The following is a 26859-nucleotide window of genomic DNA, read 5'->3' as shown; positions in this document are numbered from 1 at the left end:
GAACGAAACGTGGAGGCCCGAGACCAATCAGCAGCCTGGAGGATGGCTCCAAGAGTGCCACCAGCGCGCAGGACGCCAGAAGCCGCAGCCCCTCTAACTGAGTGGGCACCGAAAGACGCCTCCACCCCGGCCAGAGACAAAAGCCACCGGACCCACCTAGCCAGCGTAGGAGGAGACACCACTTTAAACGGTTTAACTTAAGAAATAAGGAGTTGGGAGACCGAGGGAGGTCGAACCACCGCTGAGCGGTTTGATCCCGGGTTTCGGCACACATGCTCGCTTGCTTTTGAAGAAGAATGGGCTGTACTTTGTAAGCCGAATGTTTAAATATTCTCATGGTGCAGTGGTTTACTGGCTATTAAACAGGCTTCCCCGTCCCATGTAGACTTGCTAGCAGCCTTTTATCGCATGCTGAAATAGCTCAGTTGGGAGAGCATTAGACTGAAGATCTAAAGGTCCCTGGTTAGATCCCGGGTTTCGGCACACCTGCTCACTTTGTAAGCCAGATGTATAAATAGTCTCATGGTGCAGCAATTTTCTGGCTGTTAAACAGGCTTCCCCATCCCATGTTCTTTTGCTAGCAGCTTTTTCTTGCATGCCGAAATAGCTCCGTTGGGAGAGCGTTAGACTAAAGGTCTAAAGGTCCCTGGTTCGATCCCGGGTTTCAGCACACCTGCTCGCTTATTTTTAAGAAGAATAAGCTGTACATTGTAAGCCGGATGTTTAAATATTCTCATGGTGCAGCAATTTACTGGCTATTAAACAGGCTTCCCCATCCCATGTACTTTTGCTAGTAGCTTCTTCTTGCATGCCGAAATAGCTCAGTTGGGAGAACGTTAGACTGAAGCTCTAAAGGTCACTGGTTCGATCCCGGGTTTCGGCACACGTGCTCACTTGCTTTTGAAGAAGAATAGGCTGTACTTTGTTAACCGGATGTTTAAATATTCTCATGGTGCAGCAGTTTACTGGCTATTAAACAGGCTTTCCCGTCCCGTGCAGATTTGCTAGCAGTGTTTTCTTGCGTGCCGAAATAGCTCAGTTGGGAGGGCGTTAAACTGAAGATCTGAAGGTCTGTGGTTCGATCCTGGGTTTCGGCACACATGCTCACTTGCTTTTGAAGATGAATGAGCTGTACTTTGTAAGCCGGATGTTTAAATATTCTCATGGTGCAGCAGTTTACTGGCTATTAAACAGGCTTTCCCATCCTGTGCAGATTTGCTAGCAACATTTTCTTGCTTGCCGAAATAGCTCAGTTGGTATAGCGTTAGACTGAAGATCTAAAGGTCTCTGGATCAATCTCGGGTTTAGGCAGACCTGCTTGCTTATTTTCAAGAAGAATGGACTGTACTGTGTAAGCCGGATTTTTATATATCCGCATGGTGCAGCAGTTTACTGGCTATTAAACAGGCTTCCCCATCCCATGTAGATTTGCTAGCAGCCTTACATTGCGTGCCGAAATAGCTCAGTTGAGAGAGCGTTCATCTGAAGGTCTCTGGTTCGAGCCTGGGTTTCAGCACGCATGCTTGCTTGCTTTTGAAGAAGAATATTCTGTACTTTGTAAACCGGATGTTTAAATATTCGCATGGTGCAGCAGTTTACTGGCTATTAAACAGGCTTCCCCATCTCATGTAGACTTGCTAGCAGCCTTTTATTGCATGCCGAAATAGCTCAGCTGGGAGAGCGTTAGACTGAAAATCTAAAGGTCCCTGGTTTGCTAGCAGCCTTTTCTCACATGCCGAAATAGCTCAGTTGGGAGAGCGTTAGACTGATAGATCTAAGTCTCTGGTTCCATCCCGGGTTTCGGCACACCTGCTCGCTTATTTTTAAGAAGAATGGGCTGTACTTTGTAAGCCGGATATTTAAATATTCCATGGTGCAGCAGTTTACTGGCTATTAAACAGGCTTCCCCATCCCATGTAGACTTGCTAGCAGCTTTTTATTGCATGCCGAAATAGCTCAGTTGGGAGCGCGTTAGACTAAAGGTCCCTGGTTCGATCCCGGGTTTCGGCACACATGCTCGCTTGCTTTTGAAGAAGAATGGGCTGTACTTTGTAAGCCGGATGTTTAAATATTCTCATGGTGCAGCTGTTTACTGGCTATTAAATATACTTCCCCACCCCATGTAGATTTGCTAGCAGCCTTACATTGCGTGCCGAAATAGCTCAGTTGGGAGAGCGTTCATCTGAAGGTCTCTGGTTAGCTCCTGGGTTTCGGCACACATGCTCGCTTGCTTTTGAAGAAGAATATTCTGTACTTTGTAAACCGGATGTTTAAATATTCGCATGGTGCAGCAGTTTACTGGCTATTAAACAGGCTTCCCCATCTCATGTAGACTTGCTAGCAGCCTTTTATTGCATGCCAAAATAGCTCAGTTGGGAGAGCGTTAGACTGAAGGTCTCTGGTTCTATCCCAGGTTTCGGCACACATGCTCGCTTGTATTTGAAGAAGAATGAGCTGTACTTTGTAAGCCGGATGTTTAAATATTCTCTTTTTTTTTTATTTTATTTTTTTTTCCCTTTTTTTTTTTAATTTTATTTTTGATTTAAATACTTTTTATTTATTTTGTCGAAAAAAATAATAAATACAACAAAAACAGATACACAGAATACTCAATAATAATCACCATAAACCCCAAGTGAGTTTAAACTCCTTCTTTTTCTTTTTCGATTCAGCACTTCTATACTGTTCATATTTTTTAATTTGTTCAATCAAATGTAACCACTGGGTCAATACGGGGGCTACTTTATCAAACCATTTCCTCAGGATCAATAGTCTCCCTAGAAATTTTTTTTTCCTAAAAAGTTTATTTAATCTACCGAACTGTTCCACATCTCCTAGAATCACAGCCTTTGGATCCATTACAGCATTACAGTTAAATTTACTATTCACAAAAATAAAAATATCATCCCAAAAAGAATTAATCGTGTCACATTCTCATCATAAGTGTAATAAGCCCGCATTGGGGACCCCACATCTGGGGCAATCAGTGTTATCTCTACAATTAACCTTCCATAACTGATATGGAGAATAATGTAACCGATAAATAATTTTAAGTTGTGTAAATTGATATTGTTTATTTACGGTGCAACACCCTGTGTTATTTAGAATACGGTTCCAAGAGGCCTCATCAATAACACGGATCTCCTCTTCCCATTTCCTTTTAATGTTGCCTCGGAACCCTATATCCATTTCTCTAAGAAGTGTTTTTTAATAATACTAAGTGTCTTTTTTCCCTGTGTCCCTTTTCTGCAAAAATTCAAACAAATCATGTGTCTCTACTACAAAAATCTTCTTATTTTCCGTGGAATTATATGCGTGAACTAATTGGTTATACCAAAATTTGTGCCTATTGTCCAAGTCGTATTCGAATTTGAGCTCATCAAAATCTTTGATATGTGCAGCAGTAAACAGCTGTCCAACAAAACTAATCCCTTTTTTTATCCATAGGTCACTCCCTAAACCCTTGTGAAACTCCTTAAATTTTGAATTATACCATATTCGTGTGCCAGGTAAACTCCCCTCAATTTTGCAAATACATTTAATTTCGTGCCACACTTTCCTATATAGCTTCACCAAAGGTATTTGGTGTATTGTCAAATTTTCCTTCCAACTGTAGACCTGTCTCCAACAATTCAGTAGGGTTAGAAGTCCCACTAGTTTCTAAAAGGGACCGTATTAGGGCTCCATATCCATTTAATCTCAAATTCTGGGTTTTTGTAGCCAAAAAATATAATTTAAAGTGGGGTAATGCCCAACCACCCTCGCCCTCCAGTGATGTAAGCTTGACATATTTCATGTGAACTCTACCTCTTCCCCACAAAAGTTTACTCAATGTGGCTTCTAGGCCTCCAGACTGGTGAAGCAGACAAAACAAACAACATCTGTGGGAGAACAATGATCTTCACCAAACTCACCCTGTCTGCTAGTGACAATGGGAGTTTTGCCCAAATCCCCACTTTTTTTTGTATCTTTATACCTAGTGGAATAAGGTTCTGCTTCATGAAAAGGTCCACTTTACTCGAGATTTTAATCCCCAAATATTCCACAGGGTCCCCCTGTCCCAAAATTTTAACACCCTCAATCTTGGGGATAGTTACTGGGTTCAATGGAAGAAGTGTTGATTTGTCCCAGTGAATTTTAAGACCTGACAACCTACCAAAGTTCTCCACTGTGTCTATCACTATAGGGAGCATTTTTTCAGTGTCTTCCAAAAATAATAATAGGTCATCCGCATACAATAACACTTTATCTTCACTACCCTTTAGCCCAAATCCTCTTATTTCATGATCTTTCCTAATACTTAAGGCTAGTGGTTCAATATATAATATAAATAAGAGGGGCGAGAGTGGGCACCCCTGCCGGGTTCCTCGATTTAACAGAAAAGTGTCTGAAAGCTTACCATTTAAGTTTATCCTTGCTACTGGAGAACTGTACATAAGTTGAACCCAACTCAAAAAACCCTCCCCAAAACCAAAACCAAAAGCTAGTAGCGTATGCCATAGAAAACTCCACTCCACCCTGTCAAAAGCCTTCATGGCGTCCAAAGACAGGATGGAGTGGGAAGGGTTCCCGCCCAGCTGGAGATTAGCAAAAACACTTTCAAGATTAGAGTGTAATAATCTTCCTGGTACAAACCCTGTCTGGTCTTCTCCAATGAAATCAGGCACACAGTTTGCCAATCTACTAGCCAGCACTTTGGCAAGAATTTTCACATATGATTCCACTTTTACTGGATTTTTATCTTTTTTAAGAATAAGAATGATTGTTGCTTCCAGCATAGAGCTTGGAAGCTGCTTTCCTTTAAGACCTTCAGAAAGAACTGAACTTAACATAGGTAAAAGAGCGCCTGCATATTCCTGTTAGACCCCAAAAGGGAGTCCATCCCCTCCTGGGGCGGATGAGGGTGCAAAAGAAAAAAGAGCTTTCCTCATCTCCTCCACCGTGATTTCTTTTTCTAATGTATCCTTCTGTTCATCTGAAATCATAGGTAGAGCACACTTCTTTAAATAATCCACTATATCTCCCTGATTTGCTGCTAGGTCTGCTTGATATAAATTAGAAAAGAAATTAACAACTGTGGCCTGCACTTTACTTGGTTCATTGACTACCCTACCATCTTCATCTTCAATTGCCAGGATATCACTTTTATCTTTCTGGGCCTTTACCAAGTTCGCAAGTAATTTCCCCGGTCGACCCCCTTCAACAAAGTTCCTTTGGCCTCTAAAAAATAACTTATGTTGTGCTGTATCTGTCATCAGGGTTGCAAGTTGATCTTGTACTTCTTTCATTTGCTTATGATTATCCCTTGAAGGATCTTTTACAAATTCTGCAGCGCTGCAGGGGATCTGGATCTTAGTCTCATAGTCAGACCTCTATTTGAGGTCTGATTAGAAGACGACCCCGATTATAAGACGAGAGGTATTTTTCAGAGCATTTGCTCTGAAAAAAACCTTGTCTTATGATCGAGCAAATACGGTAAGTACTTTTTCTCTTAAAGCTTTCTCTTTTTGAAAAACACTTCGTTTTTTTGTAATCACATCTCTAATAAGCAACCCCCGCAGAAATGCTTTTAATGTATCCCAAACCACACATAAAAGGGTGGATGATTTATTAATCTCCCAAAACTCTTTTAGGGCATATATATTGTTATCCTTAGTTTCAAATAATGACAACCAATGGGGATTGAACTTAAAATGTTTCCCTTCGTTCTTTCTCTTATCTCCCAATGACAAATCCACCACTAGTGGTACGTGGTCTGAAATTGACCTCGGCTCATACGCGATTTTGTGAATAAATCTAATCCCCGAATCATTACATAACACCAAATCAGTTTGATACGTGGCGGAATAACATGAAAATCTTTGTATAGCAGGATTCATTAGCCGCCATGGATCATTCCAGCCTAGTTCTTCCATTATTCTTGCTAATGGGGTCTGAGTATTTACATTAGTATGCCGCTTATTGACCACTCGCACCACATCTTTCTCAGAATCCAGTACGCAATTAAAATCCCCAAACAAAAATAATGGGAGATGCTCCTTACCTCGAATAAATTGAACTAGTTTATTTATTGGCTGTGGGGAGAAAGGGGGGGGAACGTAAAAGAAGGCCATAATCATCTCCTGGTAGTGAGTTGTTAGGTGTACAAAAATGAATCTACCTCTCACATCAATTTTTTTATTCTTAATCACTAACGGAATATTTCGATGAAAAAGTAGAGAGACTCCAGCCGAATAATTTGAAAAGGAGGCGTGTAGTTCCACCTGAGCCCATCTTCTTGACAGCCTCCTATGTGTCTCTCCTAGCGTATGTGTTTCCACTAAGCAAATAATAGCCGGAAGATACTTCTGAACACGATCAAATATGGCCACCCTCTTTCGACGTTCTCCCGTTCCCCTCACATTCCAAAACAAAACTTTAACTTGCATTCAAAACACAAAAAAACCCCCCAAAGTAATCGTACAGACACAAACCCCCCCCCCATCGTGATGCGTGCTGGACCATTTCCACACGTATCTCTTCACACCGTCATAATAGCTTCCCTCCCCCCCTCCATCCCCACAACAAAATAAATGAAGGATAAACATTACAACCCCTCTCCTTCCAACCACCTAGACACCTCCTGAGGACTTAAAAAGAATAGAGTACCTAACTTGTAGGGAACAACAAAGAATAAGGAATATTAGCCAATCTAAGTCGTTTTTTTATTTCACCAAAAGCCATACGTTGCATTTGTGTTTCCCTGGAGAAATCTGGGTACATGGCAATTTTTACCGAATTGTATGTAATTGTACCCATTTCCCTGGCACGTCTAAGAATTACATCCCGATCAGATGAATTTAACAGTCTAATTATCATTGTTCTCGCTGGAGCCCCTGGTGGAGGAGCCTTTGCCGGGATCCTGTGGGCCCTTTCCACACAGAATAGGAGGGAGAATATTTGTGCCCCGAAAGTCTCGCCAATCCATTTCTGACAGAACGTTCTAGAATCTAATTCCTCCACTCCCTCTGGTAAACCCAGGATACGAATATTATTCCTTCTGGATCGATCTTCCATATGTCTCATTTTCTCTTTCAGTTTCCCCATATCCGTGCTCAAGGAAGTTGTACTGCTCCTTATCCCCACCATTTCTTTATCCAAGGAAGGGACCATTGTTTCCAACTTAACGATCCTTTCCCGTATCTTATTTAAATCGTCTCTGATAAAAGAAACTTCAACCGACAAGCTTTCTACTTTCGAATTTAATTCCGCTAAAGCTTGGTTGGAGTTTTGTACTTCTTTAAGAATAGTACTAAGGAGTCCAGGTTCAATTAGCCGACCACACTCCTCCCCCAAATCTCCCATTTCTTGGGGAGTTGCAGATCTTAACCCCTCTATATCTTCTCTTCCTTCCACTGGAGGTACATTTTTAGCTGAACGACTTTTCGTCATAACAGGAGAGGCTTTCAGTAATTTATCAATTTTACCTGCAGAAATGTTCCCTTTAGGGGAGCTAATACCTGCGGACTTCCGGTTTGGATTTTTAGGGGGCATCTTCTCCCTCTAAACTCTATCCTGCTATCCATACTAATATATCACAAAGGAGCAGGCAAATATCCCGAAATTTAATTATTTTTATTTTATTTATTTTTTATTTATTTATTTATTTTTTATTTCTCCTCCCTTCCTCTTATTCTTTTATTTTGATAATAAATATATAGGCTTCCAATCTAGGCTTGGGTTAGATTGGAATAGACTAAGAGAAACAATGTCCAGAGCTCCTCCTATGTCTAAACCGGCATTTAGTCAGTAAGCCCCCACAAACATTCCATTAGCCTTCCAGCTTTGCTCCAAATACAGGAACTACGAATATGTTCCAAGTGACTCACCACCAACTCATCACCAACTCTCATCAGTGTGTCCAAGTAGTTGGAAACGATAAAAATAATGCAGTGAACGGTGGGACCGGTCTTCTGATGATAAAATGTAGTGCAGTAGCGGTAGTTCATAAGAAGGAGGTCCAGGAGATCAAAGAAACTGCCGTGCTGCTATGCTGTGCCAGCGTACTGCCGCGATGTCCTATCAGTGTGCTGCAACCGTAGTATCATGCCGGCGTACTGCCGAGAATGTCGTGCCCAGCCGGCGTACTGCCGAAATGTCGTGCCCAGCCGGCGTACTGCCGAAATGTCGTGCCCAGCCGGCGTACTGCCGTATCGCCGCATCGGCGTGTTGCCGTACCGCTGTCCCGCCGTGTCTTGGTCGTCCTCGGAGAGGGGAGGAGGGGGGGAGGAATCACGAAGGAACGATCCTACGTCATGACGCGACCGCCCGTAGTCCGCTCATGTTTAAATATTCTCATGGTGCAGCAGTTTACTGGCTATTAAACAGTCTTCCCCGTCCCGTGCAGATTTGCTAGCAGCCTTTCCCTGCATGCCGAAATATCTCAGTTGGCAGAGCGTTAGACTGAACATCTAAAGGTTCCTAGTTCGATCCCGGGTTTCGGCACACTTGCTCGCTTATTTTTAAGAAGAATGGGCTGTACTTTGTAAGCCGGATGTTTAAATATTCTCATGGTGCAGCAGTTTACTGGCTATTAAACAGGGTTTCCCATCCCGTGCAAATTTGCTAGCAGCAGTTTCTTGCATGCCGAAATATCTCAGTTGGCAGAGCGTTAGACTGAAGATCTAAAAAACCCTTGTTTGATCCCGGGTGTCGGCACACATGCTCACTTGCTTTGGAAGATGAATGAGCTGTACTTTGTAAGCCGGATGTTTAATATTCTCATGGTGCAGCAGTTTACTGGCTATTAAACAGGCTTTCCCGTCCCGTGCAGATTTGCTAGCAACTTTTTCTTGCATGCCGAAATATCTCAGTTGGCAGAGCGATAGACTGACGGTCTAAAGTTCCCTGGTTCGATCCCGGGTTTCGGCACATATGCTTACTTGCTTTTGAAGATGAATGAGCTGTACATTATAAGCCAGATGTTTAAATATTCTCATGGTGCAGCAGTTTACTGGCTATTAAACAGTCTTCCCCATCCCATGTACTTTTGCTAGCAGCGTTTTCTTGCATGCCGAAATAGCTCAGTTGGGAGAACGTTAGACTGAAGATCTAAAGGTCCCTGTTTCAATCCTGGGTTTCTGCACACATGCTCACTTGCTTTGGAAGATGAATGAGCTGTACTTTGTAAGCTGGATGTTTAATATTCTCATGGTGCAGCAGTTTACTGGCTATTAAACAGGCTTTCCCGTCCCGTGCAGATTTGCTAGCAGCATTTTCTTGCATGCCGACATAGCTCAGTTGGAAGAGCGTTAGACTGAAGATTTAAAGGTCCCTGGCTGGATCCCGGGTTTCGGCACACCTGTTCGCTTATTTTTAAGAATAATGGGCTGTACTTTGTAAGCCGGATGTTTAAATATTCTCATGGTGCAGCAGTTTACTGGATATTAAACAGGCTTTCCAGTCCCGTGCAGATTTGCTAGCAGAGTTTTCTTGCATGCTGATATAGCTCAGTTGGGAGAGCGTTAGCCTGAAGATCTAAAGGTTCCTGGTTCGATCCTGGGTTTCGGCACACATGCTCGCTTATTTTTAAGAAGAATGGGCTGTACTTTGCAAGCCATATGTTTAAACATTCTCATGGTGCAGCAGTTTACTGGCTATTAAACAGGCCTTACCGTCCCGTGCAGATTTGCTAGCAGCGTTTTCTTCCATGCCGAAATAGCTCAGTTGGGAGAGCATTAGACTGAAGATCTAAAGGTCCCTGGTTCGATCCCGGACTTTGGCACACCTGCTCGCTTATTTTTAAGAAGAATGGGCTGTACTTTGTAAGCCAGATGTTTAAATATTCTCATGGTGCAGCAGATTACTGGTATTAAACAGGCTTCCCCATCCCATGTACTTTTGCTGGCAGCATCTTCTTGCATGCCGAAATAGCTCAGTTGGGAGAGCGTTAGACTAAAGGTCCCTGGTTCGATCCCGGGTTTCGGCGTACCTGCTCGCTTATTTTTAAGAAGAATGGGCTGTACTTTGTAAGCTAGATGTTTAAATATTCTCATGGTGCAGCAGTTTACTGGCTATTAAACAAGCTTTCCCGTCCCGTGCAAATTGCTAGTAGCATTTTCTTGCATGCCGAAATAGCTCAAGTGGGACAGCGTTAGGCTGAAGATCTAAAAGTCCCTGGTTCGATCCCGGCTTTCGGCACATGTGCTCACTTACTTTTGAAGACGAATGAGCTGTACTTTGTAAGCCAGATGTTTAAATATCCTCATGGTGCAGCAGTTTACTGGCTATTAAACAGGCTTTCCCGTCCCGTGCAGATTTGCTAGCAGCATTTTCTTGCATGCCGAAATAGCTTAGTTGGGAGAGCGTTAAACTGAAGATCTAAAGATCCCTGGTTCGATCCCGGGTTTCGGCACACCTGCTCGCTTATTTTTAAGAAGAATGGGCTGTACTTTGTAAGACAGATGTTTAAATATTCTCATGGTGCACCAATTTACTGGCTATTAAACAGGCTTCCCCATCCCATGTACTTTAGCTAAAAGCATTTTCAAGCATGCCGAAAGATCTCAGTTTGGAGCGCGTTAGACTGAAGATCTGAAGGTCCCTGGTTCGGTCCTGGATTTTGGCACACATGCTCACTGGCTTTTGAAGACAAATGAGCTGTACTTTGTAAGCCATATGTTTAAATATTCTCATGGTGCAGCAGTTTACTGGCTATTAAACAGGCTTTCCCGTCCCGTGCAGATCTGCTAGCAGCATTTTCTTGCATGCCGACATAGCTCAGTTGGAAGAGCGTTAGACTATAGATCTAAAGGTCCCTGGCTGGATCCCGTGTTTCGGCACACCTGTTCGCTTATTTTTAGAAGAATGGGCTGTACTTTGTAAGCCAGATGTTTAAATATTCTCATGGTGCAGCAGTTTACTGGCTATTAAACCGGCTTCCCCATCCCATATACTTTTTCTAGCAGCGTTTTCTTGCATGCTAAAATAGCTCAGTTGGGAGACCATTAGACTGAAGATCTAAAGGTCCCTGGTTCAATCCAGGGTTTCGGCACGCACGCTCGCTTATTTTTAAGAAGAATGGGCTGTACTTTGTAAGCCAGATGTTTAAATATTCTCATGGTTCAGCAGTTTACTGGCTATTAAACAGACTTTCCCATCCCGTGCAGATTTTCTTGCAGCATTTTCTTGCAGCATTTTCTTGCAGAATTTTCTTGCATGCTAAAATAGCTCAGTTGGGAGACCATTAGACTGAAGATCTAAAGGTCCCTGGTTCAATCCAGGGTTTTGGCACGCACGCTCGCTTATTTTTAAGAAGAATGGGCTGTACTTTGTAAGCCGGATGTTTAAATATTCTCATGGTGCAGCAATTTATTGGCTATTAAACAGGCTTTCCCGTCCCACGCAGATTTGCTAGCAGCATTTTCTTGCATGACGAAATTGCTCAGTTGGGAGAGCGTTAAACTGAAGATCTAAAGGTCCCTGGTTCAATCCAGGGTTTTGGCACGCACGCTCGCTTATTTTTAAGAAGAATGGGCTGTACTTTGTAAGCCGGATGTTTAAATATTCTCATGGTGCAGCAGTTTATTGGCTATTAAACAGGTTTTCCCGTCCCATGCAGATTTGCTAGGTGCTTTTTCTTGCATGACGAAATAGCTCAGTTGGGAGAGCGTTAAACTGAAGATTTAAAGATCCCTGGTTCGATCCTGGGTTTCGGCACACATGCTCGCTTATTTTTAAGAACAATGGGCTGTACTTTGTAAGCCAGATGTTTAAATATTCTCATGGTGCAGCAGTTTACTGGCTATTTAACAGGGTTTCCCATCCCGTGCAGATTTGCTAGCAGCATTTTCTTGCATGCCGAAATATCTCAGTTGGGATAGTGTTAGATTGAAGATCTAAAGGTCCCTGGTTCGATCCCGGGTTACGGCATGCATGCTCACTTGCTTTTGAAGACGAATGAGCTGTACTTTGTAAGCCAGATGTTTAAATATTCTCATGGTGCAGTAGTTTACTGGCTATTAAACAGGCTATCCCATCCCATGCAGATTTGCTAACGACATTTTCTTGTATGCCAAAATAGCTTAGTTGGGAGAGCGTTAGACTGAAGATCTAAAGGTCCCTGGTTCAATCCCGGATTTCGGCACACCTGCTCGCTTATTTTTAAGAAGAATGGGCTGTACTTTGTAAGCCAGATGTTTAAATATTCTCATGGTGCAGTAGTTTACTGGCTATCAAACAGGCTTCCCCATCCCATGTACTTTTGCTAGCAGCGTTTTCTTGCATGCCGAAATAGCTTAAGTGAGAGAGCGTTAGACTGAAGATCTAAAGGTCCCTGGTTCAATCCCTGGTTTTGGCACACATGCTCACTTGCTTTGGAAGACGAATGAGCTGTACTTTGTAAGCCGGATGTTTAAATATTTTCATGGTGCAGCAGTTTACTGGCTATTAAACAGGCTTTCCCGTCCCGTGCAGATTTGCTAGCAGCGTTTTTTTGCATGCCGAAATAGCTCACTTGGGAGAGCGTTAAATCGAAGATCTGAAGGTCCCTGGTTCAATCCCAGGTTTCGTCACACATGCTCACTTCTTTTTAAGAAGAATGGGCTGTACTTTGTAAGCCAGATGTTTAAATATTCTTATGGTGCAGCAATTTACTGGCTATTAAACAGGCTTTCCCGTCCCGTGCAGATTTGCTAGCAGCATTTTCTTGTGTGCCGAAATAGCTCAGTTGGGAGACCATTAGACTGAAAATCTAAAGGTCTCTGGTTCAATCCAGGGTTTCGGCACGCACGCTCACTTATTTTTAAGAAGAATGGGCTGTACTTTGTAAGCCAGATGTTTAAATATTCTCATGGTTCAGCAGTTTACTGGCTATTAAACAGACTTTCCCATCCCGTGCAGATTTTCTTGCAGCATTTTCTTGCAGCATTTTCTTGCAGCATTTTCTTGCAGCATTTTCTTGCATGCTAAAATAGCTCAGTTGGGAGCCCATTAGACTGAAGATCTAAAGGTCCCTGGTTCAATCCAGGGTTTTGGCACGCACGCTCGCTTATTTTTAAGAAGAATGGGCTGTACTTTGTAAGCCGGATGTTTAAATATTCTCATGGTGCAGCAATTTATTGGCTATTAAACAGGCTTTCCCGTCCCATGCAGATTTGCTAGCAGCATTTTCTTGCATGACGAAATTGCTCAGTTGGGAGAGCGTTAAACTGAAGATCTAAAGGTCTCTGGCTCGATCCCGGGTTGCGGCACACCTGCTAGCTTATATTTAAGAAGAATGGGCTGTACTTTGTAAGCCGGATGTTTAAATATTCTCATGGTGCAGCAGTTTATTGGCTATTAAACAGGCTTTCCCGTCCCATGCAGATTTGCTAGGTGCTTTTTCTTGCATGACGAAATAGCTCAGTTGGGAGAGCGTTAAACTGAAGATTTAAAGGTCCTGTTTCGATCCTGGGTTTCGGCACACCTGCTCGCTTATTTTTAAGAAGAATGGGCTGTACTTTGTAAGCCAGATGTTTAAATATTCTCATGGTGCAACAGTTTACTGGCTATTAAACCGGCTTCCCCATCCCATGTACTTTTGCTAGCAACGTGTTCTTGCATGCCGAAATAGCTCAGTTGGGAGAGCATTAGACTGAAGATCTAAAGGTCCCTGGTTCGTCCCCAGGGTTTCAACACACACACACGCTCGCTTATTTTTAAGAAGAATGGGCTGTACTTTTTAAGCCAGATGTTTAAATATTCTCATGGTGCAGCAGTTTACTGGCTATTAAACAGGCTTCCCCATCCCATGTACTTTTGCTAGCAGTGTTTTCTTGCATGCCGAAATACCTCAGTTGGGAGAGCATTAGTCTGAAAATCTAAAGGTCCCTGGTTCGATCCCGGGTTTCGGCACATATGCTCACTTGGTTTTGAAGATGAATGAGCTGTACTTTGTAAGACTGATGTTTAAATATTCTCATGGTGCAGCAGTTTACTGGCTATTAAACAGGCTTTCCCGTCCCGTGCGGATTTGCTAGCAGCTTTTTCTTGCATGCCGAAATAGCTCGGTTAGGAAAGATTTAGATTCAAGATCTAGAGGTCCCTGGTTCGATCCCGGGTTTCGGCACACCTGCTAGCTTATATTTAAGAAGAATGGGCTGTACTTTGTAAGCCGGATGTTTAAATATTCTCATGGTGCAGCAGTTTACTGGCTATTAAACAGGCTTTCCCGTCCCGTGCAGATTTGCTAGCTGCATTTTCTTGAATGACGAAATAGCTCAGTTGGGAGAGCGTTAAATTGAAGATCTAAAGGACCCTGGTTCGATCCCGGGTTTCGGCACACACGCTCGCTTGTTTTTAAGAAGAATGGGCTGTACTTTGTAAGCCAGATGTTTAAATATTCTTATGGTGCAGCAGTTTACTGGCTATTAAAAAGGCTTCCCCATCCCATGTACTTTTGCTAGCGGCATATTTTTGCATGCCGAAATAGCTCAGTTGGGAGAGCGTTAGACTGAAGATCTAAAGGTTCCTTGTTCAATCCCACGTTTCGGCACACATGCTCACTTTCCTTTGAAGATGAATGAGCTGTACGTTGTAAGCCGGATGTTTAAATATTTTCATGGTGCAGCAGTTTACTGGCTATTAAACAGGCTTTCCCGTCCCTTGTAGATTTGCTAGCAGCATTTTCTTGCATGACGAAATAGCTCAGTTGGGAGAGCGTTAGACTGAAAATTTAAAAGACCCTGGTTCGATCCTAGGTTTCGGCACACGTGCTCGCTTATTTTTAAGAAGAATGGGCTGTACTTTGTAAGCCAGATGTTGAAATATTCTCATGGTGCAGCAGTTTACTGGCTATTAAAAAGGCTTCCCCATCCCATGTACTTTTGCTAGCAACGTGTTCTTGCATGCCGAAATAGCTCAGTTGGGAGAGCGTTAGACTGAAGATCTAAAGGTCCCTGGTTCGATCCCGTGTTTCAGTACACATGCTCACTTGGTTTTGAAGACGAATGAGCTGTACTTTGTAAGCCGGATGTTTAAATATTCTCATGGTGCAGCAGTTTACTGGCTATTAAACAGGCTTCCCCATCCCATGTACTTTTGCTAGCAGAGTTTTCTTGCATGCCGAAATAGCTCAGTTGGGAGAGCGTTAGACTGAAGATCTGAAGGTCCCTGGTTCAATCCCGGGTTTTGGCACACATGCTCACTTGGTTTTGAAGATGAATGAGCTGTACTTTGTAAGCCGGATGTTTAAATATTCTCATGGTGCAGCAGTTTACTGGCTATTAAACAGGCCTTCCCGTCCCGTGCAAATTTGCTATCAACATTTTCTTGCATGCTGAAATAGCTCAGTTGGGAGAGCGTTAGACTGAAGATCTAAAGGTCCCTGGTTCGATCCCGTGTTTCAGTACACATGCTCACTTGCTTTTGAAGACGAATGAGCTGTACTTTGTAAGCCGGATGTTTAAATATTCTCATGGTGCAGCAGTTTACTGGCTATTAAACAGGCTTCACCGTCCCATGTACTTTTGATAACACTGTTTCTTTGCATGTCGAAATAGCTCAGTTGGGAGAGCGTTAGACTGAAGATCTAAAGGTCCTTGGTTCGATCCCGTGTTTCGGCACACATGCTCATTTGCTTTTGAAGACGAATGAGCTGTACTTTGTAAGCCGGATGTTTAAATATTCTCATGGTGCAGCAGTTTACTGGCTATTAAACAGGCTTTCCCATCCCGTGCAGATTTGCTAGCAGCATTTTCTTGCATGCTGAAATAGCTCAGTTGGAAGAGCGTTAGACTGAAAATCTAGAGGTCCCTGGTTCAATCCCGGGTTTCAGGCACACATACTCACTTACTTTTGAAGACGAATGAGCTGTACTTTGTAAGCCGGATGTTTAAATATTCTCATGGTGCAGCAGTTCACTGGCTATTAAACAGGCTTTCCCGACCCGTGCAGATTTGCTAGCAGCATTTTCTTGCATGCTGAAATAGCTCAGTTGGGAGCGCGTTAGACTAAAGATCCCTGGTTTGATCCCAGGTTTCGGCACACCTGCTCGCTTATTTTTAAGAAGAATGGGCTGTACCTTGTAAGCCAGATGTTTAAATATTCTCATGGTGCATATTCTGGAACCCCAGGGTCAGATGCCTGGATATGAATGTCAAATGCCAGGAAATGAATAAGGTCAGATAGCTTAACTCGTCCCCTATAAAAGCACACAAAGTCTTCTGTATTTTCTTAGCTTTATTGGGAAAGTCACAGAAATAAAGGCACTTGTTGGTTGTATAGTGTTGGAAAAGTGCTTGTCTAGAAGAAGGTTCTTTGTTATGAGTGGAAGTGCTTCTGCAAGGGGAAGGTAAAAACGGATTGCCTTGCAAGGGAGAAGATAATCAGAACCTGTACTCACAGAGGCTGCTGAGATAGAATGTCCAGGGGAGAGATACAGGGGAACAGGAAAAACACCTAGAACAAACCAACTACAGAAAAGTTGCAGGGGAGGAGGAATAGCCCAATCTCAGCTATGAGAATTGGAAAGTTGCCAGGGCAACTTAAAGGGAAAAAGGGAAATAACAAAATAAACAAACTTGTTCCATGACACTCCCCGTCTGGTATCTGGAGATACCACTATATATAAACTTACGTGGAACACATTAAATACACAACAACAATACACAAGTCCACATTCTCACTGTGATGTAATGCCACTGGCTCCAGGGTTCCTTCGGCAAGGGATATCCGGTGGGTGCACAGTTCAGACTACCTGTGCGCTTCGCAGTCCGTCGGATAGGTGGTCAGTTTTCCTTTTTTTTCCTTTTCTTACCTGGGCCTGATTGGACACTAGAAGGATAGTCTCTGTAATAGGCCTTATGAAGGTTTTCACGGTCCCTTGTTTGGCAACTCTTACTTCAACCTTGCAGATCCTTCCATCTGTGCTTGGGATGGTTTTAACGATAAGACCCATAGGCCACTCGTTTCGTGCCACCTGTTTGTCTTTTAACAGGACAACGTCTCCTTCTTGGATGTCTTGTTTGATAGCTTGCCATTTGTGGCGTTCTTGAAGCGTCACAAGATACTCACGCCTCCAACGGTCCCAAAATGTGTTAGCGAGGCACTGCACCTGCCTCCACTGACGTTTATACATGTCTTTTGAGTTAAAGTCTCCGACTGGAGTAGGAATGTCTCCTACCTTTTGCGTAAGGAGCATTGCTGGAGTCAGAATGCTTGGTGATTCTGGATCTGTGGAAAGTGGGACTAAAGGCCTCGCATTGACGATTGCTGACACCTCAGCCATGAACGTGGTTAGCACTTCATGAGTCAGTTGAGCCAAATTAGTTTTCAACATCATAGAATCCAAAATGCGTCGAGCTACTCCGATCATGCGTTCCCATGCTCCACCCATGTGAGAAGAATGAGGAGAGTTGAATATCCACGTACATCCTTGGTCGCGCAGGTATTTCTGGATGCTGTTGTCTTCAATGTCTTTAGTGTTTATTTATAATTCTTTGCAAGCCCCAACGAAATTGGTTCCGCAGTCGGAACGTATTTGTTTGACTGGTCCTCTGATGGCAAAGAATCTTCTGAGGGCGTTTATGAAGCTCGATGCATCCATTGATTCTAATACCTCAATGTGTATAGCCCGTGTGCTCATGCAGGTGAAAAGCACTGCCCATTGTTTGCAGCCCACTAATCCACCCCTCGTTTTTCGTGAGATGACCGTCCATGGCCCAAAAACATCAAGTCCTATGCAAGTAAAGGGGGGTTCTGTACTGAATCTGTCGGGTGGCAGGTCTGGCATCTTTTGATCTTGGCTTTTGCCCCTCAACATCCGACACCTAACACATTTATGGAGGGTTCTAGCGACGCACCTTTTAGCGCCAATGATCCATATTCCCGCTGCTCTAATAGCTCCTTCGGTGAAATGTCGTCCCTGATGCATGACTTGTTCATGATAGTAACGTACCAACAGAGTAGCGATGTGATGTTGACCTGGCACAACAAGAGGATTGCTTTCCTCCCTACATAGGCCTGACTTACTGAGGCAACCACCTATTCTCATGAGGCCATTCTCATCAATAAAGGGGTCCAACTTCCAAACGGGGCTTTTTTTAGAAATGCTGTTCTTTTCATAAACGCAACTGATCTCCTCTGCATACATTTCTCTCTGGACATGACGGAAAACAGTCTCCTTTGCCTTTGTGAGTTCGTCTATAGTATGTAACCTTTTGCAGATGTGCCAACCGTGGCAGCTGGTCGTTTTATCATATGGTGGAAAGAGATGGCTATGTGTCTAAGGTGTGCCATTGCTCGGAGAAGGGCTGTCCAGCTTGAAAAGCGATGGAATCGTTGTGATCCGAACATGTTTCTGGGCAGTATGCTCGTCAGTAGAACGGATTCTAGGGGTCTTATTTCTAGGTCCCTTTCAGGATCCACAAGTTCGAAGTGATCAGCTACGGTTGACAGTGTTTTATCGGGTTGTGTCAGAAACGTTGGTCCGGTAAACCATGACGTATTCTGTAGATATGCTGCAGACACTGATCTAGTGGCGATATCAGCAGGATTCTGATCTGTGGGCACGTAGTGCCATTGGCTTGGTTGGGTCGATTTCCTGATCCTTTCTACTCGGTTGGCCACGTATACATAGAACCTTCTTTTCTTATTGCATATATAACCTAACACCACCTTACTGTCCGTATAGAACCTGATAGCATCTGGTTTACAGTCTATTTCATTTTCAATGAGTTCTGCCAGCTCTACTGCTAATACTGCGCCACATAGTTCTAATCTAGGTATAGTATGGTCTGGTTGGGGTGCCAGTTTAGCCTTGCCAAGGATGAACCTGGTATGATGTCTACCATCTGCGTCTGCGGTTCTTAAGTAAGCCACCGCTGCTATTGCCTTTGTTGAGGCATCTGAGAATACACAAAGCTCTTTGCTGAATGCAGTGGTGAGGGATGTCGGCGAGTAAGGGCGTGGGATCTGAAGTTGCTCGAGGGTCTTCAAGGAATCTTTCCATGTCTCCCACTCTTTACGCCTTTCTGGAGGTAGTGGGGTGTCCCAGTACTGTTTTTCAAAGGATAATTCTCTGAGGAGAGACTTTCCCTGTATTGTGACTGGGGCAGCGAATCCCAGCGGCTCATAGAGACTGTTTACAGTAGACAGGACTCCATGTCGGGTGTAGGGTTTTTCCTCGATGGACACCTGGAATGTAAATGTGTCTGCCTTGAGGTTCCAGCTTAACCCCAGACTTCGCTGTATGGGAGGTGTGTCGGTCCCCAGATCCAAATTCTTCAGGGCACTTGCGTGATCATCTATATGAAATGCCTTCATTACCGTGGCACTGTTGGAAGCTATTTTATGCAGTCTTAGATTGGCAGTTGCTAGCATCCTTTGAGTCCGTTTGAGCAGTTCTATGGCTTCTTCTTCTGTGGGAACCGATTTCAACCCATCATCCACATAAAAGTCTCTCTCAACAAAATCTCTAGCGTCTTTCCCATACTCTTCCTCTCCTTCTTGGGCTGTCCTTCTGAGCCCGTAGGCAGCCACTGCCGGCGATGGGCTGTTGCCAAAGACATGCACTTTCATTCTACACTCTATGACTTTGTCATCTATGTCGTCGTTCTGGTACCACAGGAACCTTAGGTAATTTCTGGAGTCTTCTCTTACAACAAAGCAGTGGAACATCTGTTGGATGTCTGCTGTAATGGCGATTGGCTCCTTGCGGAAGCAGATCAGCACTCCTAGAAGACTGTTTGTCCAGTGAGGAGGACGTCGTTTAGAGAGACTCCCTGGTACTGAGCACTGGAATCAAACACTACTCGGATTTGACCAGGTTTCTGGGGATGGTAGACGCCGAATGAGGGAAGGTACCAGCATTCCTCGCCTTCATTCAGAGGAGGTGCTGGTTCTGCGTGGCCACTAAGGAATATCTTCTGCATGAAGGCCACAAAATGATCCCTGGTCTCCAATTTCCTTTGTAGATTACGGCGGAGCGAATTAAGTCTAGAGATGGCATGCTCTCTGTTGTTTGGGAGGCGTCTTCTGGGCGAACGGAACGGTAACGGTGCCACCCAACTGTTTGATTCGTCTTTGAAGAACTCCTTATCCATTATCTTCAGGAATTCTCTGTCTTCTATTGATAGTGCTTGCTTGTCATCATTCCCTGTCGTCTGGAACACTGTACATCCTAGGTCATCAGTGTATTTTTCTGACTGAAGAATGTCTCCTTGTGTTTTGATCGTATACCCTTGTTTATCTTTGTTTCCAAGCTTCTCTTTGACATGGAAGTGATATGGACATGGTTTAAAGAGAGATATACGACCGTTCTCCAGTAGGTTTGTTCGTAGAGCTTTTACATTATCTGGTTTGCGTATCTTGTCAATACACACTTCTCCCACTATCACCCATCCTAGATCGAGCCTTTGCATTATGCTCCCCATTTCGTTGTTCACGCATTTTATGTGCTCTCATGATGTCTAACAGCAAGATCTGGGCACTTCCATCTAGTGGTGGAATGCGATCAGCTATCACCTGCAGATGGGGATGGTGGCGTGCCACATCTGGTGTAGGGATTTCGCTTCTATCCTCCGCCATATGATTGCACTCGATGAGTGTGGGGAGAGGCATCCTTACTTTGCCGTCCACTGAACATATGGTGTGGCCATTTACTCTCCTCCCTGTTGTTTCTATCTGCCCTGTGCACGTCTGGAGCGTATAAGGGGAGGTGTTATCTTGTATGTTGAAAAGGTCAAAGAATTCTGACCTGACCAACGATCGATTGCTTTGATCATCGATGATGGCATACATCCTTATGGCTCTTTCAGGTTGTCCGTCTGGGTGCACGGCTACAAGACATATCTTAGAACAAGATCTGCCATCACTGGCTTCCCCACAGACCTCGGTGCATTTAGATGCTACGGATAGGGGGGGTGTGCTTGGATTTTCTTCCTCCCCGCCCTGCTTTGTAACAAGGTTAGGGGCCTTGATTGTTTTAGTCTTAAATGTCTCTGGATGTAAAGCTGCTACGTGTCTGTCACTGCCACTGCACTTTATAGCTTCTTTACACTCTTTTTGAATAGGTGACTTGTAGAAGCACAGCATTTAAAACAAATCCCCAATTCTCGGAGTAGGGCCTTACGCTCCTCTATGGGCTTCATTCTGAACCCAATACACTTGCTAAGCGGATGTGGCTTTCTATGTATGGGGCATTCTTTGTTAGGGTTTTTTGGTTTCTTGTTTCCATCGACCGACTGGTCTAAACTCATTTGAGTCATAGAGGACACGTCCGTTCTGTGGACGGAGATGGGTGTTCTAGTGTTATTGTACCTGGCTGCTGGCCTTTCGTTCCTCGTGTTCCTTGCACTGGGTGCAGTATGTGTATCTAACATGAAGCTGGGGTCATTTTTTGACCGGGTTGCTTTGCGAATGAAACTCAAGAAGAATGAGAAAGGGGGGTAGGCAACTTGCTTCTCACGCTTATATTTTGAGCCTTGTAAAGTCCATCTCTCTTGGAGGCTGTAGGGTAGCTTTTCCGAGATGGGTTTCACTCCACGAGCAGAATCAAGGACATTGAGCCCTTTCAGGGATTGGTCTGTCCATGAAGATTCCAGCTCCTGCAGCAAGTCCCCAAGTTCTCGCAACTTTGAGTAGTCTTTGGTTGTAATTCTGGGAAAATTGTCTACTCTCTTGAAGAGTGCGTCTTCGATCGCTTCAGGACTACCATAGCATTCTTCTAGTCTTTCCCATACTAAATCAAGACCCACTTCGGGGTGGTTAACATTTGCTGATCTAAGCCTCTTTGCATGTTCTGCAGATTCTTTCCCCAGCCATTTGGTTAGTAGACTGAGTTCTTCTCTTGCCGAGAAGCCCAGACTCTTGATAACGTCTTTGAATGTGGATTTCCATATCCTGTAATTCTCCGGACGGTTGTCGAAGTTGGTAAGACCTGTCTGCACCATGTCACGCCGGATCATGTACTTGCCCATGTCTGTTAGGCCTGATACATCGATATGTCGGTCTTGTTCTGGTGTGGTTTCACGGAAGGGCCTTGTGTTCTCCCTTTTCTTGGCCTGGATGTTTGATGATCGCTGATCAGTGTGAGGAGCTGTTTCTCTATGCCTGGGCCTACCTGAGCTGTGAGACTGTTGCAGTATATCCATATGCCTACTGACGTGTGGATCACCGCTGAGAACCTGGCTATCCCGGGTTGTGCGTACCCTTGAAAGAACAGCGTCTATTCTTTGTGGACCTAGAGAGTCTTCAGCGTCTGAGATGTCACTCAGGCAATTCCGAAATGGTGTACTGGTATTGATGCTGAGGAGGCTCCTTACATAGTTTGCGGTGCGTTGATTTATATCTTCTGGAGCTGTCTGGTCATAGGTCTGCTCCCCGCCGTCCTGTAGTGCGGCTGCTTCAAAGACTTCGGCTTGCGCTATGGCGGCGGCCGCATCCTCTTCCTTGCTTAGGGCTTCCAAGTTTGCATCTAACTCTGCCTTCCTACGTGCTATGGCAGCGTTGGTGGCTGCTGCGGCGGCCACTGCTGCCTGCTCCTCCTCTTCTATGCGGGCTCTCTCTGCCCTTATGGCCGCCTCTTTCCAACCATATTCGGCCCTAGCACGCGCGGCCTCTGCGGCGGCTCGTGCCTTGGTGGCATTCGCGCTTGCACTAGACGCATTAGATTTCACTGATTTGCTTGACCTGGAAGAATGCCTGGATGTGCTGGATCGCTGCGATGCAGTTTCCAGGAGGAGCTCCTTTCTTTCACTTTGCGCCTCCATAATGGCGGTCTGCACAATGCCGTCGCGTTCCATATCGATTGTTTTTTGCAGCTCGCGTTCCCTCAGGCTATTAATTGTGTTGGTTCTTGTCAGATAGGTGAAATATGCTTGTGACAATGCTACATAATGTCTATGACATGACTTGATTTGAGTTATGGCTCGCATAATGTCCTTTTCTTGTTCACCAACATTTGTGGCATCACTCATTTCAATTTCGATTTCTTCCCATGCCTTTTCCAACTTAGCACGGTGCATCTCAATGTCAGCTTCATATTTTTCACAGGCTTTTTGTGTCAGTGTAACTGTTCGCTTAGGCCTTGCGCCTTCCTGCATCTGTTGCAGTTGTGTCGCTGTTTCAGTGTCTGACCTGTCACTCTTATGTGTTGTGTCTGGTGAGGGTCTGAGTTCTTCCATGCTGCAGGTGTGTGTAGGCCTTTAGCCAGTTTGTGTGGCGTGCGGTCTGTAACCTGTGTCAGCGGTTGGAGCCGTTTGGTGTCCTGCAGCAGTCGGCGTAGAGGTAGCTGTACTCACAGGTATCCTTAGCTCTGATCCCTATCTTGGCTGATGTCCAGTGGCGTGGCCCTTGGTAGCCTTAACCGTGGGGACATGCACAGGGGTAAGTATAACTGTTGTTCCTAACTTAGTAGCTGGGCAGAAGGTTAACCCAGGCAAGACACAAGAGTGATAATTCTGTGAGTAATACACTGAGCTGGGTTGCAGCGCTGGTGCCTTTATATTGAAGCTGTGGAAAGCTGGAGCTTTCTGTGCTGCTCCCAAAGCACAAGGTATCCGTTTTTACTATTCTGGAACCCCAGAGTCAGATGCCTGGATATGAATGTCAAATGCCAGGAAATGAATAAGGTCAGATAGCTTAACTCGTCCCCTATAAAAGCACACAAAGTCTTCTGTATTTTCTTAGCTTTATTGGGAAAGTCACAGAAATAAAGGCACTTGTTGGTTGTATAGTGTTGGAAAAGTGCTTCTCTAGAAGAAGGTGCTTTGTTATGAGTGGAAGTGCTTCTGCAAGGGGAAGGTAAAAACGGATTGCCTTGCAAGGGAGAAGATAATCAGAACCTGTACTCACAGAGGCTGCTGAGATAGAATGTCCAGGGGAGAGATACAGGGGAACAGGAAAAACACCTAGAACAAACCAACTACAGAAAAGTTGCAGGGGAGGAGGAATAGCCCAATCTCAGCTATGAGAATTGGAAAGTTGCCAGGGCAACCAGCCACTTAAAGGGAAAAAGGGAAATAACAAAATAAACAAACTTGTTCCATGACAGTGCAGCAATTTACTGGCTATTAAACAGGCTTACCCATCCCGTGCAGATTTGCTAGCTGCATTTTCTTGCGTGCCGAAATAGCTCAGTTGGGAGAGCGTTAGACTGAAGATCTGAAGGTCCCTGGTTCGAACCCGGGTTTCGGCACACACGCTCGCTTATTTTTAAGAAGAATGGGCTGTACTTTGTAAGCCAGATGTTTAAATATTCTCATGCTGCAGCAGTTTACTGGCTATTAAACAGGTTTTCCTGTCCCGTGCAGATTTGCTAGCAGTGTTTTCTTGCATGCCGAAATATCTCAGTTGGGAGAGCGTTAAACTGAAGATCTAAAGGTTCCTGGTTCGATCCCGGGTTTCGGCACATATGCTCACTTGGTTTTGAAGATGAATGAGCTGTACTTTGTAAGCTGGATGTTTAAATATTCTCATGGTGCAGCAGTTTATTGGCTATTAAACAGGCTTTCCCGTTCCGTGCAGATTTGCTAGCTACATTTTCTTGCATGACGCAATAGCTCATTTGGGAGAGCGTTAAACTGAAGATTTTAAGGTCCCTGGTTCGATCCTGGGTTTCGGCACACCTGCTCGCTTATTTTTAAGAAGAATGTGCTGTCCTTTGTAAGCCAGATGTTTAAATATTCTCATGGTGCAGCAGTTTACTGGCTATTAAACAGGCTTTCCCGTCCCGTGCAGATTTGCTAACAGCATTCTCTTGCATGCTGGAATAGCTCAGTTGGAAGAGTGTTAGACTGAAGATCTAAAGGTCCCTGGTTCGATGCCGGGTTTCGGTACACACGCTCGCTTATTTTTAAGAAGAATGGGCTGTACTTTGTAAGCCAGATGTTTAAATATTCTCATGGTGCAGCAGTTTACTCGCTATTAACCAGGCTTCCCCATCCCATGTACTTTAGCTAGGAGCATTTTTTTTGCATACCGAAATAGCTCAGTGTGGAGAGCGTTAAACTGAAGATCTGGAGGTCTCTGGTTCGATCCTGGGTTTCGGCACACCTGCTAGCTTATATTTAAGAAGAATGGGCTGTACTTTGTAAGCCGGATGTTTAAATATTCTCATGGTGCAGCAGTTTATTGGCTATTAAACAGGCTTTCCCGTCCCGTGCAGATTTGCTAGCTACATTTTCTTGCATGACAAAATAGCTCAGTTGGGAGAGCATTAAACTGAAGATTTAAAGGTCCATGGTTCGATCCTGGGTTTCGGCACACCTGCTCGCTTATTTTTAAGAAGAATGTGCTGTACTTTGTAAGCCAGATGTTTAAATATTCTCATGGTGCAGCAGTTTACTGGCTATTAAACAGGCTTTCCCGTCCCGTGCAGATTTGCTAGCAGCATTCTCTTGCATGCTAGAATAGCTCAGTTGGGAAAGCGTTAGATTGAAGATCTAAAGTTCCCTGTTTCGATCCCGGGTTTCGGCACACATGCTCACTTGATTTTGAAGACGAATGAGCTGTACTTTGTAAGCCAGATGTTTAAATATTCTCATGGTGCAGCAGTTTACTGGCTATTAAACAGGGTTTCCCATCCCGTGCAGATTTGCTAGCAGCATTTTCTCGCATGCAGAAATAGCTCAGTTGGGAGAGCGTTAGACTGAATATCTAAAAGTCCCTGGTTCAATCCCGTGTTTCGGCACACCTGCTCGCTAATTTCTAAGAAGAATGGGCTGTACATTGTAAGCCAGATGTTTAAATATTCTCATGGTGCAGCAATTTACTGGCTATTAAAGAGGCTTCACCGTCCCATGTACTTTTGATAGAACTATTTTCTCGCATGCCGAAATAGCTCAATTGGGAGAGCGTTAGACTGAAGATCTAAAGGTTCCTGGTTCAATCCCGGGTTTCAGCACACATGCTCACTTGCTTTTGAAGGCGAATGAGCTGTACTTTGTAAGCCGGATGTTACAATATTCTCATGGTGCAGCAGTTTACTGGCTATTAAACAGGCTATCCCGTCCCGTGCTGATTTGCTAACAGCATTTTCCTGCATTCCGAAATAGCTCAGTTGGGAGAGCGCTAGACTGAATATCAAAAGGTCCCTGGTTCAATCCCGGGTTTCGGCACACACACTCGCTTATTTTTAAGAAGAATGGGCTGTACTTTGTAAGCCAGATGTTTAAATATTCTCATGGTGCAGCAGTTTACTGCATGCCGAAATAGCTCAGTTGGGAGAGCGTTAGACTGAAGATCTAAAAATCCCTGGTTCGATGACGGGTTTCGGTACACACGCTTGCTTGTTTTTAAGAAGAATGGGCTGTACTTTGTAAACCAGATTTTTAAATATTGTCATGGTGCAGCAGTTTACTGGCTATTAAACAGGCTTCCCCGTCCCGTGCAGATTTGCTAGCAGCATTTTCTTGCATACCGAAATAGCTCAGTTGGGAGAGCGCTAGACTGAATATCAAAAGGTCACTGGTTCAATCCCGGGTTTCGGCACACCTGCTCGCTTATTTTTAAGAAGAATGGGCTGTACTTTGTAAGCCAGATGTTTAAATATTCTCATGGTGCAGCAGTTTACTGGCTATTAAACAGGCTTCCCTATCCAATGTACTTTTGCTAGCAGCATTTTTGTGCATGGCAAAATAGCTCAGTTGGGAGAACGTTAGATTAAAGGTCCCTGGTTCGAGCCCGGGTTACGGCACACATGCTCGCTTGCTTTTGAAGACGAATGAGCTGTACTTTGTAAGCCGGATGTTTAAATATTCTCATGGTGCAGCAGTTTACTGGATATTAAACAGGCTTTCCCGTCCCGTGCAGATTTGCTAGCAGCATTTACTTGCATGCCGAAATAGCTCAGTTGGGAGAGCGTTAGACTGAAGATCTAAAGGTCTCTGGTTCAATCCCTAG

The 26859-nt window shown here is 44.2% G+C and overlaps 7 non-coding genes across 7 annotated transcripts; all 7 read left to right on the top strand.

The window, feature by feature from the left end:
• The first annotated feature begins 597 nt into the window (after positions 1 to 597).
• On the top strand, positions 598 to 670 carry TRNAF-AAA (transfer RNA phenylalanine (anticodon AAA)). The gene has a single exon. It is a non-coding gene; the product is annotated as a tRNA-Phe (tRNA).
• Positions 671 to 1734: 1064 nt separating this feature from the next.
• On the top strand, positions 1735 to 1806 carry TRNAI-GAU (transfer RNA isoleucine (anticodon GAU)). Its single transcript has one exon. It is a non-coding gene; the product is annotated as a tRNA-Ile (tRNA).
• Positions 1807 to 8837: 7031 nt separating this feature from the next.
• On the top strand, positions 8838 to 8910 carry TRNAV-GAC (transfer RNA valine (anticodon GAC)). Its single transcript has one exon. It is a non-coding gene; the product is annotated as a tRNA-Val (tRNA).
• Positions 8911 to 10747: 1837 nt separating this feature from the next.
• TRNAY-AUA (transfer RNA tyrosine (anticodon AUA)) lies at positions 10748 to 10820 on the top strand. Its single transcript has one exon. It is a non-coding gene; the product is annotated as a tRNA-Tyr (tRNA).
• Positions 10821 to 14013: 3193 nt separating this feature from the next.
• TRNAL-CAA (transfer RNA leucine (anticodon CAA)) lies at positions 14014 to 14086 on the top strand. Its single transcript has one exon. It is a non-coding gene; the product is annotated as a tRNA-Leu (tRNA).
• Positions 14087 to 15080: 994 nt separating this feature from the next.
• On the top strand, positions 15081 to 15153 carry TRNAF-GAA (transfer RNA phenylalanine (anticodon GAA)). Its single transcript has one exon. It is a non-coding gene; the product is annotated as a tRNA-Phe (tRNA).
• An 8928-nt stretch (positions 15154 to 24081) lies between these two features.
• On the top strand, positions 24082 to 24154 carry TRNAF-GAA (transfer RNA phenylalanine (anticodon GAA)). Its single transcript has one exon. It is a non-coding gene; the product is annotated as a tRNA-Phe (tRNA).
• The last annotated feature ends 2705 nt before the right edge of the window (positions 24155 to 26859 follow it).

The sequence above is a fragment of the Sceloporus occidentalis genome, unplaced genomic scaffold (assembly GCF_023333645.1).
Source record: "Sceloporus occidentalis isolate IW3139 unplaced genomic scaffold, rSceOcc1.0.p SCAF_123, whole genome shotgun sequence".
NCBI lineage: Eukaryota > Metazoa > Chordata > Lepidosauria > Squamata > Phrynosomatidae > Sceloporus > Sceloporus occidentalis.
The sequence above is the reverse complement of the archived record's forward strand: the minus strand, read 5'-3'. Positions and strand labels throughout refer to the sequence as shown.